This window comes from Stegostoma tigrinum, chromosome 14 (genome assembly GCF_030684315.1).
Source record: "Stegostoma tigrinum isolate sSteTig4 chromosome 14, sSteTig4.hap1, whole genome shotgun sequence".
Classification (NCBI taxonomy): Eukaryota; Metazoa; Chordata; class Chondrichthyes; order Orectolobiformes; family Stegostomatidae; genus Stegostoma; species Stegostoma tigrinum.
In genome coordinates this window covers 18389822-18408729 of record NC_081367.1, presented here as the reverse complement: position 1 = coordinate 18408729, position 18908 = coordinate 18389822, and the positions used below count along the sequence as shown (strand labels likewise).

Genomic DNA, 18908 nt, shown 5'->3' with positions numbered 1-18908 from the left:
CTGAAGCCTACGGTCACTGACCTGGGCTGTTACCTCGGGGTAGCAAGCCAGTGTGTGATAGGGGGTGGAATTTGGGAGCTTTCTACTGTTATTGCTGGGAAAGAGAAGCTCCTGTCTTCCCTCTGATGAGTTGTTGCTGCAGTGAGAAGATGGGTGGGGGCGGGTGTGGAGAATGGGGGCCAGTTCCAAGGCAGGAAGGGTGAACAAAACAGGCTCCTGTGATGATGCAGGCATCAGAGGGTTTCTAAATATGGCATTCAGACCTTCAGTACAGAAAGCACTGGCAAGGACCAGAATATCTTTCCCTCTCCCGTACATATCACTACTTAAATCCCAAAACAACCCACTTGCATGTGTGGCTAATGAACTGAAAACCACAAGAAATTCTGATCCAGCCCTGAAAAAAGGTGACAAATCTCTAATTGGGCAGATCCCACCACACAAAGCCTCCTTAATGGAAGACTGCTCCCACCATTTCAGATCGAGGAGTCTCCTGTTAAAGACAGAAACGGGGAAGAATTTATCTGAGTCAATAACCTTTCGAATTTTCTATCCCAAAAGCCATGGAGTCTGGGTCACTGAATTTCTGTGAGACTGAATGAGAGAGTTTCATGAACCGCAGGGAGGAGAGCAGAATGAAAAGGTGAAGGCCAGATCAGCTACGGTATTGTACAATGGCAGATCAGACCTGAGGGTTCACTAGGCTTTTTCTGACTCAAGTATTTGAAGTTCTTATTTCATAATAAATAAAAGCAGTTAAGTTAGCACAGATTGTAACTTATGTGTAATTGAAGATGGAAACCTTGAGAGAAAATGCAAAACGAAAGATGCAATTGCATTAGCTTTTCCAGTTAATTTAGGTGCATCTGCACACTCTCAGAAACAATCAGTTTGACTTCATTAACAGCCAAGTAGCATGTGAGGTCTGCAATGAAAACAACTTCCCCTCCCGCATTGTGACTTTAGCAAGTCTGCATTCTCAGATGTGGCTCAGTAACATTTCAAATCTTTCAACAGAAAACACCAACTTGAAAAGAATCCCAGACAACTTGACAGAGGCAGAAACAAAGCACATATGGAGCCTAATTAGAGATGGGAAGCAGAAGCCAGGCTTGTTTTTTTGGGTCAGAAACATGCTGAAAAGTTTAGATTTGAACAGGGTGAGCCTTGGTTTCTTATGGACACAGGATTTCTGTTCATCTACAGCCAGTGAGAGTGGGACTGGAGATGGGTCTCACCAAGACGCTCCACAGACTCCCCATCACTGACACTGCTGGTTTTACTGGGGGAGGAATTTGCGGTATGTCCCAAAACTTTCCATAGCATCAGAGGGACAATGAAATGCCACAGAGAGCTAGAGGCCTGATTCCTTCTCATTGGGCATCATCAATGCCAACATGGATTCAATCCTGGAGGCTATGAAGTACAGGAGGCAGGCCCTTCTCCCAAACAGAGCAGAAAGAGGTATCTCACCACCCACAAGTTTCACACTCTTCTGAAGGGCCAGGCTATAGAATATGCAGCAAACCAGCACAACAATTGAAATCTTGACAGAGATTATTGGAGGGTGCTGTCTAACAAATGTAGACACTGGAATGACATCATCTGAAGCCTGATGACCCACTCAGTATGGTCATCTTGCCCTGTTCAGCAGGTAGCATTTGTTTTATCAACTTCATGCAACCTGGATCAGTAGCCACCTCCGCAAAGGGTTTGTTTTGGTTCTGGCTCTTTGGATTTGTCTACACACTTAAGGGTTAAAGTGACATGGTGGATTGGAAGAGGATGAAGGAGTTGTGGCAGCTACCAGAAATGCAGGTGTACACCTAGAGAAAGCTTTTGTTGCGTTTGCAGACCAGTTTAAGGTTGAGGGAGTGGAAGCTGTTCCTGTGGCTAGAGCTCACTGAGAGGTCACTGAGTGATCTGATGGGTAGAGTGCAGGATGATCTTGTCCCTGGGGAAATCATAATGGTGGAAAAACCTCAGATGTGGAACCACCTGCAATGGACCATCAATTGCGCACTGGGTCTGATGTACAGCTTTGGCACAAGGGGCATCTGTTAGCCAGGTGATACAATCACTCCGTTTGGCAAGGCACATTCTGTAACTGATCCCTGAAAGGATCCAATGACAAAGAAAGTCGAGGCCAAAGTTGACTTGGCTGACAGTGGCAGGACATTCATCACTGAATCCTCCCACGATGAACATCCTGGGGGTTATCATTGGCCAGAAACCCAGCTGGACTCTCCACAGACACAATGACTACAAGAGCAGGCCAGAGGTTAGGAATACTGCAGCGAGTAACTCACCTCCTGACTCACAAAGCCTGTCCACCATCTACAAGGCACAAGTCAGGAGTGTGATGGAATACACCCCACTTGCCTGAATTGCAGCCCCAACAACACTCAAGAAGCTTGACACCATCCAATACAAAGCAGCCTACTTGATTGGCACTGCATCCACACACATCCACTCCCTCCATCACCCGTGTGTACGATCTACAAGATGCATGGCAGAAATTCGCCAAAGATCCTCAGTCAACAGCTTCCAAACTGACAACCACTCCCATCTAGAAGTACAAGGGCAACAGATACATGGGAACACCACCTCCTTTAAGTTCGCCTCCAGGACACTCACCGTACTCACCTCAAAATATATCACGTTCCTTCACTGTTGCTGGGTCAGAATCCTGGAATTCCCTCCCTGATAGCATTGTGGGTTGACCCACAGCTGGAGGACTGCAGTGGTTCAAGAAGGCAGCTCACCACCACCTTCTCAAGAACAACTAGGGATGGGCAATAAATGCTGGCCAGCCAGCGATGCCCATGTTCCACAAATGAATGAAAAAAAAAATCAGTGCTGTGATGTTGACACTGATCACAGCACAGATGCTGTGGCTGTCTGCCGACTGAGTCAGTCACCTTCAGTAATGATTTACAGTTGTTAGCCACACAGAGTGGAGCGCAGTGAAAATAGCAATGGATCTCAGGGGACTGAGCAGTGTGTTGAACTCGGCTGCTGCTTATTCCAATAATAAACAGACTCCTGGCAAAGTTCATCATACTAAAGCTTGAGAAGGACATTACTGCAGGCACCAACAAGATATAGGATTCTTTTGAAATGGAGTTGGCCAATTGTCACCATTATGGTACAATAAAGTTACCAACTCCATTTTGGTAATGTTGTGGTTGACAAACAAAGCAAGTCAAAAGTAACCCTGAGGTGTTATCCAGTGCTTTGAAAGATAGCCTTACAGAAAATATACAACATCAAAACCATGGCCAAAATTAAAAGAAACAACAGAAGTAGCTATTTCAAATAATACTGACACATACTTTATTTGTAATTGTGGCTTGTCAAATTTAACAATCATATTAGAGTTCATACTGGATTCTGAATTCCCAAATTCATCTGAATTCTCAGTCAAAGTGCTACAATCTCATTTGTTCTCTTTGATAACACCACTTGTAATTACAAATACATCATCTCTTCAAAATAATTCCCTCAATCAACCAGAATGCAAGATTTTATAGTAATTTATTGACAGAAATGCAACATTTTAGAGTAGAATTTTATCTTTTTGCCTTATCTACAAACAATGCATGCATAAGAATCTATGAAATTCTAACCAGCCTTATAGTAAGTCCTTAGATACATTCTTCTTTCATTTGATAAAATACATGAACTGATGGATTGAAATGATCAGACAGTGACTTATTAGAAAAAATGTATCAAATACAGTTCTGATGAAAAGTACCAGTAAAACATTGATTTAGTTCTTTTCATTCAGTTGCAACCTACAACGTGGATCTCCAGTTTTTGTTCTGTTAAATGAAATTTAGTCTGTGTAGAAGATGGTGCAAAATTTTGCATTTATTACTCCCTTCACTGGTGATCAGTTTTTAGGCTTTTTGGTTCAGGTACGCTGTTACTGATTAGGTGAGTTGATTATAAATATTATAAGTGGTTTTATTTTAACAGCAATGGCTTGATACCTTGTTTTCACCTGATTTATAGGTGATTTCTGAATTGTGGCCTTTTTTTCTTTGTTGAAGAACTAACTTTGCTTTCTTCGCTGTTGAATGAGCTTCGTGGCCCATCCTAATAAGTTAATTTGATTTATTATTGACACATGTACCTAGGTACAATGAAATATTTTGTTTCGCGTGCCGTACAGGCAGATCAGAATGTGCAAAAGGTAAGTTGATGATCCTAAGAATTGTTTCTAATATCCTCACCATGAATTTATTTCTACAAGTAACAGATGGATTTATCGAAACTGAATCAATCCCAAACAAATAAAATGGAAGTACGGTATACATTGATGAACTCTTGATTTCAAAAAGCACTTTGGAAAAACAAGCTTCTCTCATTCTACTTATCCCATCATCCCTTCCCCTCACTCATTCCCATTATCCAATCCCTTTATTTCCTACACTTTAAGATTTTCACCTGAATTTAATTTTGCGTGGTCTATGTCATTCTTCATTCCCCTCATTTCTGAAAATAAAGGTTAAAATTATGTATTTTCATTGCACCTTAAACTGACCATCCTCACATTTCCATCCTATATTTTCTGCATTTCCAAAATTCATCAATCCACACCCTCCACCAAAGCCCTGTCCCCATTCTCCTACCACATCCGAATCCAGGGCTTGTCAAAGTGGGGATGTCAGCAGGTGGTGGTGCGCAGCTGATAGTTTAAGGTTGTGAGGTCTGAGGCAGCAGTAAGCTGCCATTGAGTTGTAACTGAGCAATAACTACTTTTTTTTAACCCCTTTTGGTAACTCCCACAAAAGGTCTTCACATCTCCCCCTGCCCCCGAGTGGTCTCTTTCAACTAAATGCTCCATCCTTTCTCTCTTCCCACATTCTTGAATCTCACCTCCCTGCCCTGCCATGAGACTGCCACACTTACCTGGTCTTGACCGCTGGGACTTAAGGCACATGGAATTGCTTGCAAACAGTTCCAGTTACTGCTGCCACTGTACTGCTGGGATTATTGAGATACAGTGAAATTTGCACCAGCAGTCGTTATGAATGAGTCAAAGATGGGATTTAGCTATCGGAAACCAATCTAAAGTTTTTCATTATAACAGGCAGTTAGCATTAGACCTTTGAAAGTGTTTTTTAACACTTCTATTTAATTGAAAAAAAGTGTTAAAGTGTTAGTTCTCCATTCATCTTAATGCTACCCCCACAGGCTCTTCTTTTCACCCGCTATTCTCACTGAATTTTTATGAGAACTACCCTATTTTCCCTTATTGAAGCATGGAAGGACAGTGGCATTTAAGGCAATGTAAAAGGACTTACACACAAAACAAGGTCATTTGCCATCTCTGCAACATGCTCGAACTTCAACTGTGGTGTCAAACATGTGTCTGCCACTGTGCAGTTAGTCTTCAGTTTCGACACTACCTGAAGTTTAGGGACTCCAAAGCCAAAACCTGAAAGAAGAAATAACACCGAGTTCTTAAAGTCAGCAATAGGTAGAATCACACATACATTTAACACACACGTAGCAAGTAGTTTTGTAATGTACTGCAGTGCTTAGTTACCTGTCCAATGGAACATTCACGCACAAAAATCGCAGCTACCGAGCACAATCAGTAAGGTAGTCATCAGGAAGCCTAATGCAGACCAGATGAGAATCTGATTGCTACAGTTTTCCATTGTGCACATAATTTAAAACCTTTTATCTCTGTGCTTTATTTTTTAATTTTATCTTTGGAATAAATTGTATTCTTTATTGTGAGGCATCGGACTGGGACAGGTGGTTGATTTTGCACTGGGGAGTGCCTGTCCACACCATGAGAGCCTAGGGGGTAAGGAGACTGTATCCTGGACTCTAAATCCCACCCTGTGAGCCTGTCACTGAATGGATACTGCACACAGGTTGGTATCCTGTCACCAAGTCATCCTTTATTTACTTGTGCACCATACTCTTGGCTGTAGTCAGCCAGCTCAGAACCAGTCACTTGAACGGAGGAGATTCTAATTTCCTGGTTATATTGGATTTTTCTGCTTTCCTTTCTTTTACCTTTAAGAAACTCAGAATGTCAGCACACCTTTCAGAGAAATATCGTCATGACTGAAGTAACTTCAGTAACTAATGGAAGGTCGAAATTAAATACTGCATGTAGATTCTCGGCAGTGTAGAGGAACAGTGGGATCTTGGTATTCAAGTGCATAGCTCCCTCAAAGTTGCCACCCAGGTGGATAAGGTTGTTAAGAAAGCATATGGTGTTTTGGCTTTCATTAACAGGGGGATCGAGTTTAAGAGCCGTGAGGTTATGCTGCAGCTCTACAAAACCCTGGTGAGACCACACTTGGAATACTGTGTCCAGTTGTGGTCGCCCTATTATAGGAAAGATGTGGAGGCTTTGGAGAGGGTGCAAAGGAAGTTTACCAGGATGCTGCCTGGACTGGAGGGCTTGTCTTATGAGGAGAGGTTGACTTTTCTCTCTGGAGAGAAGGAGGAAGAGAGGTGACCTGATCGAGGTATACAAGGTAATGAGAGGCATGGATAGAGTCGCTAGCCAGAGACTTTTCCCCAGGGCAGGATTGACTGCCACGAGGGGTCATAGTTTTAAGGTGTTAGGAGGAAGGTATAGAGGAGATGTCAGAGGGTGGTTCTTCATCCAGAGAGTTGTGAGCGCATGGAATAGTTTGCCAGTGGTAGTCATGGAAGCGGAGTCATTAGTGACATTTAAGCGACTGCTGGGCATGCACATGGATAGCAGTGAATTGAGGGGAATGTAGGTTAGGTTATTTTATTTTTGGATTAGGATTATTCCATGGCACAACATTTTTGGCCGAAGGGCCCGTACTGTGCTGTATTTTTCTATGTTCTATGTTCTAACTACACAGAGGCTGAGTCTCATCACCAAGTCATCCTTTATTTCACTAGCATATAGTACACTGGCTGAGGCTACCCAGCTCAGTGTCTGTCCCCTATACTGAGGAGATTCTAATCTCCTGGTTACATTGGTAAACCAGGGCTTTCCTGATTGGCCCAGGTTAACAACCCCAATCAATGACCTTGTAGTCAATAAGGGCAACCTGGTTCTAATCACTACATTTCCCAAACCACTCATGATGCTTTCTGAATCCCTGACTGCCCTAGTGGATTGCAAGGTTACTGCATTAATTCCCCATCCGTCCGGCTCAGGGCTGCTCAGTCACAAACCCAGTATCTCCCTTAGGCCATGGGCCCATTTCTTGGGCGCTTGCCTGCAACTTAAGTAAAAACTCAATGAGACCTAGCTCGAAGGCCATTCTCCAGTGCCTTCCCCCAAGCTTTCTTCCAATCTAAGTCCAGATAGACATGAGGTGATGCTACAGATGCGCAGGTGCAGTAAGTACCAAAGCTAGAAGCATAACATTATCTGAAATCTAGCACAAAAGCCATGCTGGGAAGAAACACTGAGGAGTGCAGGACAATGAGGGGAGAAGAAATGGGATGGTCCTGTAATACATCAGATGTTTGCTCCCCTGACCTATTTTGATATCACCGTTGGAAAGCACAGGACAAGCCAAACAGTTTGCAGTCTTGCTGCAACCACAAAGCAAGGTTTAACCGAGGGAAACACAACATATATCTTGCATGTTAGGATTTTTTAAACAACTTATATTGATTCTATTGCCCAGGCTTTCAAGAATGTCCCAGTCCGTACCTCTTCGTACAATGCATATCTTATTGAAGCATACACAGACAATTAGTGACAATATCCCACACAATACCACCATCATCACCAGGTATGTATTTTCCCACCCACAGGTCACAGCCCAGATGTACACAGTCAGAAAATAGTTAGCCTGTGAGTCCTCAACTTTGACGCTATTCCCCATGAAGTCTCGTAGTATCAGGTGAAACATGAGCAATACAGCCTCCCTCCTCAGAGGTGGCTCAGTTCTACTCCATTGGTTGAGCACCAATCGAAGGATCAACAAGGATGGCAAGGGCACAGAATATAGTCTGGGTGGGGAGGGATTTCAACGATCAGCACCAAGGGTGGCCCAGCAGCACTTCTACTGACTGAACCCTAAAAGATATTGGTGGCAGACTAGGTCTGCAGTAGGCGAGAAGGAAAGTCTATTTTACTTCATCCTCACTATTCTGCCTGTCACAGAGTGGTGGGGTTAGCACATCAGTGCACACGATGAAGCTGAAGCAGCTGCATCCATCTTCAGCCAGTTGGGGCCGAGTGGATGATCCACCATGATCTTCTCCTGAGGTCTTCAGGTGCCAGTTTTCAACTAATTCAATTTATGTCACGTGACATCAAGAAATACCTGGGCACTGGATACTGCAAAGGCTAAGGGCCCTCTCACTATTGCAGCAATAGCACTGAAGACTTGAGCTCCAGAACCAAACACGACCCTATCCAAGCTCTTCCAGTTCAGCTACAAGAATCGTTCATTCAGTAATGTGGAAAATTATACAGGTGTGGTCTGTACATAAAAAGGACAAATTAGAGCCCATTAGAGCCTTAACAGTCTCTCTCAGCCATCAGAAAAATAGTGGGAATTGTGATTGGCAATACTTTCAGCAGCACAGGCTCAACAATGACTTGCTCACTGAAAGTCAGTTTCGCCAGGGCCACTCAGCTCTTAACCTCATTACAGCTTGCGTTCAAACACGGACATATATGCTGCATTCAAGTAGTGAGGTGAGAATGACAGCCCTTAACATCAAGGCTGCATTCGACTAGTACAACACCAAGGAACCCAAACAAAACTGAAGCCAATGGGACTCAGAGGAGAACTATGCAACAGCTTAAGTCATTCCTATCACAAAGGAAGGTAGTTTTCGTGGGTTTGCACCAATCATCCCAGCCCCAGAACAACACCACAAGTGTTCTTCAAGGCGATGACCTCAGTGCAGGCAGCTTAAGTTGTTTCATCTATAATTAATAAACTGAATCCAAGTTCTCCAAACAGCCAATGTGGAATGTGAATTTGTGTTCTCTGGATTACTCCAATCGTCAACATTACTATTCCAGCAATATCACCACAAGCTTACATTACCCAAGAAATATAACATCCTCAGAATCTACTCCCAGGGTAGATAGCTCAGAAAACAAAAACATCTATTCACTGCTCCCAAAGAAGTATCCTCTGCATTGGTGAGACCAAATGCTGGGTGACCACTTTGCACAACAACTCCACTCTGCCCTCAAGGATGATGCAAACTATCAGGTCACTCACCATTTTAATTAACTCATCTTGCTCTCAGTCTAACATTTCTGTCCTAAGCCCGCTGTTATATTCCTGCAAAGACCCACACAGGCTGGAGAAGCAGTCCCTCATTTTATGCTGAGACACCTTACAGCTTTCAGAGCTAAACACTCAGCGTGACAATTTCAGGTCACGAACTCTGTCCTCTGTTTTGATTATACTCACCTTCTCTCAACCAAGTCTATAAAGGCCCAGTCTCTTTGACATGGGCTGGCTCTCAGCAGAGTTGACATATTTTCTACCAAGTAACACTTCTTCTGCATCTGGATCTCTGCTTACTGTCATTGGCGATTCCTCTATCTTTTGGTCTGGGGCATCTGACCCATCTGACCCGCTTGCTCTCTCTCCCTCCTTCTCCTCCAGTAGGAAAACTATCATTTTTCCAGTGCCCTTTAATTCTGAAGAAGTCATATTGGATTCCAAATATTAACTTTGTTTCTCTCTCCACATGTGCTGCCAGACCTGCCTCAGCACTTTGCTTGTATTTCAGAGATCCAGTATCCCCAGCACTTTGCTATTATTTGACAAAAATTTCTATCCTGACTGCTGAGAGTCCAAGTATTATAGGTCCATATGTAAATCACATGAGATCATTATGCAACTGTCTGTCAAAGTTAACTTCAAGGGCTTCTCATTTCGTAAAGGAAGAACTAGAGAGATTGAAGGGTGACCTTATAGAGACTTATAAAATCATGAGAGGCATGATAAGATCTTTTCCTTAGGGCAGAGGAGTTAAAAACTGGAGGGTACAGATTTAAGTTGACAAGGCCAAGGTTTCAAAGGAAATTGAGGGGCAACTTTTTCACGCAGAGGGTGGTGCATACACGGAATGAACTGCCAGAGGAAGTGGTGGATTCAGATACATTTATATCATTTAAAAGATATTTGTAGAGTTGCGTGAGCAGGAAAAGTTTAGAGGGATATGGGCCAAATGCAAAGAAAAATGGGACTAGTTTAGTTTGCGAAATCTGGACAAATTGGACCAAAAGGCCTGTTTCCAATGCTGTGTGATTCTATGACACTAGATAGATCTTGCTAATGGTGGTCAACAACCGGCCATAGGAAGGTACACTGACGATTGCAAGGCAACAGTGGCTGTGTATCAGTGTCTGAAACGTTGACCCAGCACATGGTAGCAATGCCAGAAAATGTTTAAGAGCCCAGTACTACTCACCATTGCCATATACAGACCTACATATGTTCATAACCTGCAAACGCCTGCATTTAAATCTTTCAACTCACTTTTTGGCCTCACATTCTCTTCTCTGTAATCTCATCTAATTATACACTCTCCAAAATCTCTGCCACCCTCCAATTCTGGCTGTTTGGGAAATTGTCCCATGGTTGGGGATCATACACAGGCTGAATGTCCTGAATTTTTCTCCCTATGTCTTCTTCCCGCTCTGCCTTCCACTCCTTCCCTAACATGCCCATTAAACTTTCCTCTTTGACTCTGGATTATTCCCTGGTATGGCTCAGCATCGAGTTTTGTTTGATAGAGCTGTTGTGACTTACTGTTGCAAAGTTTCTAAACAAATACAAGTTGTACTATTTGACACAACGCTTTCAGTACAAAATTGCAAAATCTGAGGGCATGCCAGCCACAGGTCTTCCATTTCCCAATTACAGACACTCTGTTCCATTCACTGAAGCGAACTTCACTTCTACACTTCAATACAATCTGCATCATTTACCTTCTTCAACTCCTCAATTTGTTTGTTGTTTGTTTCTGGTCATATTCTATTGTCTAATGACACAAGTGCAAGATTCAAATCCTATTCCAAAGATTTCAGTGCATAATCTGTTGGACATTTCAGAGCAATACTTAAGGAATACTACACTGAAAAGGCACAAGATTTTCAGATAAAATTTTAAACCGAGGCTCTCACTGCCCTTTAGCTGAATATATTAGAAAAATCACATGGCACAATATTCTGAAGCACAAGGAGTTTTTAGTGTCCTTGTTAACAGAGACTGGTACCACAACCAGGGTCATTGAACAAACTATCTCATCATTGTTGTGGTGTTGTCAATATACAAAGTTTTTGCTGCTTTCACCTAAATTAAAACAGCATCTTTTTATTTGAAGGTACTTAATTATTGGTAAAGTTATTTGTGATGTCCTAGGTTACAATGATTATTAAATAAATGCAAGTTCTTTCTCTTATGAAGCCAAAAAACGTTGTGATGAAAATAACAAAAAATATAGCTAGCAACTCAAAAGGTTTAGCAATAATTTTGAAAATGGTCCTAATACAAAGTCAAGTAGAAAATAGCAGGCCTACAGTATTGTCTAATAATGGTAAGGGCCAGACTAGATTTGTCAATCCTGATTAGAAGTGAAACTAACAAAATGGTTACACAAGTTAAATAGAAGATTTAAATTTCTTCCCACTTCTGAGATTAATTGACAATTCTATGGTTCTAGGATACTTATTTCTGTCAAATTGATAAACCTAAAATACAACTAACATACTTTTGCCCACCACAATGAACATTTTATGCTTGGCTAGAGCACACATGTTGAACTTAGTTATTGAGAACTGCATTTTGAAAGTGACATAACAGATATTAAAGAGAGGGATACTTCTGAGACGTATCACTTGACATTCTATATAGAAGTCACCTCATTCAATTTAATCCAGCAAACAAGCTGATTCAGAGATGTTTTTGAACATCTCCAAAATCAGCATAGTATTTATGTTGACAGGCATTTCGTGGAAAGGACAACCTACAAATGGATGTCAAGTGAATGCAGTTATGAGACAAAAACAGGAAACAGTGTATTCTCAAAGGATTTTGAACAATATATATGACTTGATCCCAGACATCAGTCAGCCTAACTCTGCCAGATGGATCCACTGTCGGACTCTGCTGAACAAGAAGGGAGGGGTTGTTTCAACAATCATTTTTGTGCTGACATCGGACAAAAAATAATAATTTTTAATTATTACAATTATACTCCAAGTATTGAAGAGTTAATTTCCCATTTATTAAGCCAACTGTGTTACAGCAGGAATCCTGTCAGGTATTCTAGTAGGCTTGAACATTTACAACAATGTGGGAAGGGTGAAGGCACTGAATAGCTTTTAAGGAATGTAAGGTCTGTTGGGCCGGCACATTGGCTCAGTAGTTAGCACTGCTGCCTCCCAACACCAGGGGCCCAGGTTCGATTCCACCCTCAGACGACTGTCTCTTCAGAGATTGCACATTCTCCCCATATCCACATTGGTGTACTCTGGTTTCCTCCCACAGTCCAAAGATGTGCAGATTAGGTGGATTGGCCATGCTAAATTGTTGCATAGTGACCAGGGATGTGCAGCCTAGGTAAATGTGGGGTTATAGGGATAGGGTGAGTTGGTTTCTGGAGGGTCCATGCAGATTTGACAGGCCAAATGATCCCTTTCCATATCGTGGAGATTCTATGAATTAAAAGCCCAAGAAACTGGAGCAGGATCTCGTCAAGCTGCTACATGATGTAACATAGTCATGGCTGATCTTGGGCATTACCTGCCTTTTCTTGCTTATTCCCTATATCCCTTGATTCAAATTGTCTATCCCAGCGTTTGATGTCGTCAATGATGGAAATTCTACAACCCACCTTGGCAAAGCTTTCCAAGAATTCACAACCTTTTCAGTAAAGGAACTTGTTATCTCAAAATCTTTAATTAGTTTATCTTTATGCCAAGACAATGCATTTTTAGATTCCCTGACTGGCAGAAACATTTATTGAATTCCTACAGTGTGGAAGCAGGCCATTCAGTCTATCCAGTCCACATCAACCCTCTGAAGAACATCCCACCAGAGCCACCCCACTAACCTACACCTGTAATCCTGCATTTTCCATGGCCAATCCACCTAACCCGCACATCTTTTGAACCTAGGGAGGAAACCCACACAGACATGGGGAGAACATACAAACTCCACACAGACAGACATCTGAGGCTGGAGAGAAACCTGGGTCCTTGACACTGCGGGCAATAGTGAGAACCACTGAGCCACCGTGCTGCCCAATCTCTTAGTGTCTACTTTGTTAAGTACCGTTAGAACCTTACACACTTCAAATGAGATCACTGCTCATTCTTCCACACTGCAGAGAATATAGGCCCAATTTACTCAGCTTCATCACAGGACAACTCCCTCATCCCAGGGGCTAACTCAATGAATACTTTTGTCCACTGCTTCCAATGCAACTACACATTTTCTTAAGTGTGAATGTGAAGACCAAAGCTGCATAGTATTTCACATGTGGTCTCGCCAAAACCCTGCACGATTGGAAGAAAGTTTCTTCTTTGTCCCTGAACAAAGAACAAAATCAAATTATTGCAGATGCTAGAGATTTGGTTTAAAATCAGACAGTGCTGGAGAAACTGAGCAGGAATAGCAGCAGGTCTGTGAAGAGTTAAATATAAGAGTTAGTGTTTCAAGTCCAATATGAAAAGTAGCTGGGTGACTGTGGGCACTAGTTTCACTCAGCAAACCTCACAAACTGCAGAGCACCTGCACTCCATGTCCACTTCTGAGAAGCTAATTAAACCTCAGAGCTCACATCGGTAACATGTTTGTCTGCATTTTTGAGTGCATTGCTATAAGACTTCATTATTAATAGATGTTAGATTTTCCCAACAATTGATGTCAGTAGTTCCTGGTTTCTGTTCCTCTGTTCTTGAGAAGCAGTTTAACATCTGCCAACTTCCAATCTGATGGGATTGTTCTTGAATCTAGTGAATTTTGGAAAATGACAGCTCACACATACACTATCTCTGTAACTACTTCCTTTGGAACTCTAGGATATATGCTATTGGGCCCTGGGGAATTGTCAGATTTTAGTTCCTTAGTTTCTTTAAACGTTGATCCTTTAATTACCTCATTCTCTTTAGCTCAAAGGTTACTGAGCATTTCTGCAAGGAACAACACAAAATACTTCTTCAATGCCTCTGTTATTTCCTCATTTCCTCTGTTAATTCCTCCTGTCTCTGCTTCTAAGGGACAAACGTTTACTTTAGCTACTCTCTTCCTTGATATAAAAGTTCTTACAAACTGTTTTTATATTTCTAATTTACTCTCATATTGTACTTGTTCCCTTTTATCAACTTTTGGCACACCTTTTCTAGTTCAATCCTCAGACTTGTTACTTGTACTCAATATTATAAACCTCTTCATTTAATCCTATAGCTCCTGAGTGAAGCACAGACAGATCTTTCTTGCTCACTTTTTGTTTTTCAATGGAATGCATGAAGGATGAACATTTTTAATTGTTTCTTCAAATACATCTCACTACTTAGTTACAGCCATATCTTTTTGTCTAGTTACAATTAACCTTAGTCAGTTCTCCTCTCATAACTTCATAATATTGCTCTGTTTAAATTTACGATTCTTGACTGTGTTTGCAGTGTGCCACTTTCAAACTTAACATGTGATTCCACGGTATTTTGACCAGTATTTCCCAGAAGATATTTTTTCTATCATTTTATTAGGTAACACTCCTTAGACATATGATCTTTACGCATGCAGGTTATATCTCTGATGCAGTGATAATGTTGAGTATGTTTCTGAAACATATATTGACATAGTTATGTAGGATTAAGCAATTTATTTAAAATAATAAACTTGCACTGGCATTGAAATACTGCTGGTTGGAAACCTTAACTCACATCGTACTGAATACGCTTAATATGTTTTCTTAGGGTTGCTAACAATACCCTGGCTGGAAAGGGTGTGAAAATCACAAAATATTCTGCAAGCAATATCACCAATATTTTAATCATTCATTTTAGTTTCCTGGCTGCCTCTTAGCATGATATGGATGAGTTACATTGTAGAAACATAATAATGCATCTAGTTCAGGGTTGAGGTACCTCGTCCAGCATTAGCAGGGCTCCATTCCATGTGAAAATCAAATTATCCATCTGTTGACACCTAGACTTTGAATCGATGAAAACATAATATTTTAGAACTCATTTTTAGATAAGCATAAGCTAATATTTTCAGTGTTGATCTCAACTTCAACCTGGAGGACATAAAGAATACTAAGCAAGTCAATTTATTTTGAAATTAAAAGAACAGATAATTAGGATAATATTTAACAGGATTAAACAGATATTAGAACGAATAAATAAAACTAAATAACAAGAAGAATGAGAGAGAATAAGTTGAAAGTGTCATTTATAATGTTTATTTAGGGTAGTTAACTTCAATATATCTTCAAAGCACCAAACTATTCCAAACCACAACACAGCCTTATTAATAGGTTATCTATCGCATTGTAAAGCAGCACAGGCAGTCCAGGCATGCTGGAACTGTCCAGGAGCCAAGGGATTAATCAATATTTTAATAAAACATCCGCTTTGGAATGAGTCTGGCCTATCCTTTATGTGTAACTGCTAAAGCCAACTCACAAAGAGAGAATCTGCAGTATAAAAAGCAAATATTACAACTGTATAGGCAGGAATGATTTTTAGGACAGATCCACACCCAGAACGCTTCATTACCTATTTTCCTCCATAAATATTGCTGACTTTCAGAGCATTTGCAGGATTATATGCTTTGGTATTAAACAGTTCAAAGTCAGTTTCACGGTTTCTTCACAAATGTCATGATGTGTTTGGCACATCAGAAGAGCTCTGTTGGTCAATTCCAACCTTGGGCAACTGTGCGGAGTTTGCACATTCTTACTGTGTCTGAATGGATTTCCTCCAGGAGCTCTGGTTTCCTCCCAAAAATCTGCGGGCTAGGTGGACTGGCCATGCTAAATTGCCTGTGGTGTTCAGGCATGTGCAGATTAGATGGGTTACGTGGGATGAGTGTGGGTGGGTGCTCTGAGTGTCGGTATGGATTTGTTGGGCCAAAGGACCTGTTTCCACACTGTAGAGATTCTATGAGATACAAGCATACCCAGGATTCAGGGAAATGTTAAAAATCTCAAAAGAATTAACAAAAAGGATGAGAGGAAATAAGCTGAAAATGTAGTTAGCTGGAAAATATTTTAAAATCAAACTATTTCTGATAGCTATACAGCCTTATTGATAAGTATCACTGTTGCACTGTGCAAACTGAACAGTGTGCCCAGGTCAACCTTGGAGATGACACAAAACTGGCAGCAGAAAATCAGAAACTTGTAATGGGGTCTCCCCACATTTCCTGGAATATGGAAGTCAACAATAAATAAAATGATGCCAGGTTACCAACCCAGCTCAGCCCATGAACATTCCTGCTGAAATCTGAGATGGAAAAAAAGGATCAGAAGTTGGAAATTATGCATAGTGGTCTGATCCACTTTGTAGACCTGATAATGCTACTCTAGTATACCCAATATATTCATTTCTCAGTTTCACTGATACCATACTGTTCTTTTCTCTGGGATTAAATTTAAACTTCGGGTCCTTTACAAATTAAAAGAAGATGATAATCTGCTTCACAGTAAATCACTGCTGTTTTTGAACCAGTGAAGACAGCATTTCCAGAAATACAATTAGAAAATATTTACAAAATCTTTTGTGGACTCCAGCAGTACTTGCAAAATAGTTATAAGCCACACAAAACTATGCCACATCCGTTTCCCTCAGCATTGTTTTTTTGTTAAAATAACATCCAGCAGATAGGCAGATGATAAACTTTTCAAAATAGCACATTTAAAGTGAAATACTGTATTCCATACCTTGTATGCTTCAGACGACTGGTTTGGGCTTCATGCATGGTTCCTGTCATTGAGCCTGTTTAATTCGCTAGTAGGTCTAAGTCTACAGGAATCCCTATAATTACATCCACAGACTGGACGACTAACCAACAGTGACTAGAAACAGGAGAGAAAATAGCTTGCAGGAGGTTTCTTCTTTCATATGCGATACCCATAAATCACCAGCTCCACAAAAGGGTAGTTATTGGGGGGGGGGGGCAATGGATGGGGGGGAAGGTGGGTAGGAAGGAAATGGCCAGGAAAATTGCAAACGTGAGTAAAATCACTTGGTAATGGCAAATTTTCTTTACAGCACTAAAAGCCTTTTGTTCGTAACTTACTGCACAGGATGGGGAAGCTGAATTAAAGTGAGAACCGCTCTTAACACTATTGCAGAAAACTCAAGTGAATGGAGCCTAAATCTGCACGCAGACAAAGCGTGCCAGTGTTTACGCTATGCTGTTGACTTGCAAATGTAGAAGCTTAAGGACAACCTTGAGGATGTTTGCTATATTGCACAAAAAGATGTGAAAATAAATGCAAACAGAAAATGCGCAGACACAGACCATCTCTATTCAATAGAATAAAAGACAGAATCAGATTACGGCTTTTTTCCACTTCAATTCCGCAGGATAATACCTCACCTTCAGCTAATTATACGTGAAATGATCACCATAAAAGATTATTTTTACATTTTCAACTTCTAAATTTCTCCAAGGAAAACATGTGTTGTAATGCATGCAAATTCTAGAATTATTAATTTCATACAGCAACACCTCTGCAGTATAACAGGTAAAAATGCAAGTACAGTTTCAACTCAACACTGTTAAATCAAATGTCTGTCTGAAACAGTCAGAATAATGTTTTATGTACTTTATGCTACAGAATATGTCTTAATTCAACAATATCAACTGCTTATTGCAAACATGCTGAATCCTTAGCGTCTCATTAATAATCGCTGCACACTTGAGAAAACAGCCTTAGAAATAAAGAATGTAATTCTTGATGGTCAACTTCCAGATTCTTTAGACTTTGGAACAGTTCCTACAGATTACGGGGTAGCTAATGTAACCCTACTATTTAAAAAGGGAGGCAGACAGAAAATAGGGAATTATAGATCAGCGAGTCTGACTTTGGTATTGGGCAAGATGCTAGAGTGATGATTGAGTATGTTATAGCAGAACACACAGAAAACAGAATCAGACATGGTCAGCATAGATTTACAAAAGGAAAATCATATTTGACAAATCTGTTATGGACCAGACCAAAACCCCCGAAAATATATCAAGGAGGCAGCCAAGACGCTAGCTTTTTCTTACTTAAAGACAAGTGTAAGGCGCAATGTTTCAGATGTAATTTGAATAGTTACATTGTTGTGCTTTAAGCAAAACACACTTTATTCCTAGTCTACAGTTAAAAAACAAACAAAAGAAAGAGTATAAAATGTGAGGCTGGATGAACACAGCAGGCCCAGCAGCATCTCAGGAGCACAAAAGCTGACGTTTCGGGCCTAGACCCTTCATCAGAGAGGGGGATTGGGTGAGGGTTCTGGAATAAATAGGGAGAGAGTGGGAGGCGGACCGAAGATGGAGAGAAAAGAAGACAGGTGGAGAGGAGAGTATAGGTGGGGAGGTAGGGAGGGGATAGGTCAATCCAGGGAAGACGGACAGGTCAAGGAGGTGGGATGAGGTTAGTAGGTAGGAAATGGAGGTGCGGCTTGGGGTGGGAGGAAGGGATGGGTGAGGAAGAACAGGTTAGGGAGGCAGAGACAGGTTGGACTGGTTTTGGGATGCAGTGGGTGGAGGGGAGGAGCTGGGCTGGTTGTGTGGTGCAGTGGGGGGAGGGGACGAACTGGGCTGGTTTTGGGATGCGGTGGGGGAAGGGGAGATTTTGAAGCTGGTGAAGTCCACATTGATACCATTGGGCTGCAGGGTTCCCAAGCGGAATATGAGTTGCTGTTCCTGCAACCTTCGGGTGGCATCATTGTGGCACTG

The 18908-nt window shown here is 41.4% G+C and overlaps 1 protein-coding gene across 8 annotated transcripts in view; it reads right to left on the bottom strand.

Moving 5' to 3' along the window:
• Window positions 1–18908, bottom strand: part of LOC125458045 (beta-galactoside alpha-2,6-sialyltransferase 1-like) — a 142655-nt gene that overhangs the window by 44427 nt on the left and 79320 nt on the right. For 5 of the 8 annotated variants that reach the window (XM_048542931.2, XM_048542927.2, XM_059651034.1 and 2 more), the window contains one exon: window positions 5313–5446. The gene's annotated coding sequence lies outside the window, so the exon portion shown is untranslated. Of the gene's footprint in view, window positions 1–5312; window positions 5447–15097; window positions 15164–16896; window positions 17042–18908 lie in introns of those variants that run through there. The other 3 variants (XM_048542928.2, XM_048542930.2, XM_059651033.1) reach the window with 3 other exon arrangements.